This window comes from Marmota flaviventris, chromosome 13 (genome assembly GCF_047511675.1).
Source record: "Marmota flaviventris isolate mMarFla1 chromosome 13, mMarFla1.hap1, whole genome shotgun sequence".
NCBI classification, from domain to species: Eukaryota; Metazoa; Chordata; class Mammalia; order Rodentia; family Sciuridae; genus Marmota; species Marmota flaviventris.
Genome location: NC_092510.1, coordinates 37,610,825 through 37,612,293, shown reverse-complemented (window position 1 = coordinate 37,612,293; position 1,469 = coordinate 37,610,825). Strand labels below are relative to the sequence as shown.

General features: G+C 39.0%; 1 pseudogene; it reads right to left on the bottom strand.

Annotated features, from left to right (window-relative positions):
• Nucleotides 1–541: 541 nt before the first annotated feature.
• On the bottom strand, nucleotides 542–655 carry LOC114107369 (small nucleolar RNA SNORA72; annotated as a pseudogene).
• Nucleotides 656–1,469: the final 814 nt, after the last annotated feature.

Sequence of the window (1,469 nt, the reverse complement as noted above, 5' to 3'; positions counted from 1 at the left end):
TCTTATACAGCCATTCACAAGATACCAAATTTTAGGAGCTACACTTCTCTTCATAGGACACAGAATTACTTCAGTTTGGAAAAAATCTTGTTTTCACTTGTAAGTGTGAGGAGGAGGATACATGATGCCCATACATTTATTACCTCTGATGTGAAAGAGGCTCCTTTAGTTTTCTTTGTCTTTTTAATCTCATTCAAGTTTCATATAATAAATACTCTTTTTTGCTCAGACTTTCCTCGTGTTTTTTCTTTTTCGAGTATTGTAGGGACGCTCTTTCTCCTAATATATTCTGGTAATATATGTCACACGTCTTTTATTGTTTTAAAAAATAAAACTGTAATTTTACAATACATTTAATGGCAACTTGTTATCACAAAACTCCCCAATTTTGGTTATACATTCTTTAGACAAATCTCCAACTCAGCACACATTTGCAAGTTATTCCACTAGCTGTACTGTCATTTTTAAGGTTGATCAAAGATAACCTAGAAACATAGCCATTATATGATCACACAAAAGGATCATATAATAAATCAATCTGGTTTATCACAAGCATTTATAAAATCAGACCTGGAGAAAGAACTAGGTCTGGGCACACATGCATAGTCTTTCTATAGTGAATATTCAGCCTGTCCTGATTATGACAGTGCCACCTGTCTTTCTAATCTGACTGTCAGGTTATGGCTGAAGCTGGTGCCCTTCATCCCAGCTTTGTTGCTCTCACCCAGCAGAGGTCAGGGGGCTGAGTGGGGTTCCAGGATCAGCAGCATCAGCTCCACCATCTGGGCACTTGTTGGGTGACAAATTTTCCACTCCTCCCACTTACATTGCCACCAGACCTACAAAATCAGAAACTGGAGGGGTGGGGTTCATGTATCTGTGTTTTAATAGCCTTCCAGGTGATTCTGATCAGGAGGTCAGTTTTATTTGTTATCTCATCTAATGCAATGGCTTCCCAACCAGTGGCCCCTTATATGTGCTTGTCTGTTCTCAGAAAAGCCAGAATGATCTCCCAAAATGTCAATCAGATCATTTCATCCCCTTACTTAAAACTTTTAAAGCAAAGAATTTCTACCTACTGCACTTGCAAGAACAGGCAAATACCCATGAGGCAGCTTTTGTTTGCCCTTGTATTCAGAGCACCTGACACGTAAGAGACATTTACTGTGTACTGAGTATATTATTTAATAGGTAAAGTTTTCCTTATCTATCTTATTTCCTCTTCATAATTTTGTTGAACTCAAACCTGTCTCTTCTTATATTTTATCTGTTTATATTATGAAGAGCCCTGTTCTTGTGTGTGTGTGTGTGTGTGTGTGTGTGTGTGTGTGTTGCTGGGGATTGAACCCAGGGCTTTGTACAGGCAAGCAAGCACTTTACCAACTGAGCTGTATCCCCAGCCCCAAGAGCCCTGTTCTTTTATGGATTCTTTTCAAAGTTCTTCAAGGCCCCATGCTTTGAATGGGTCA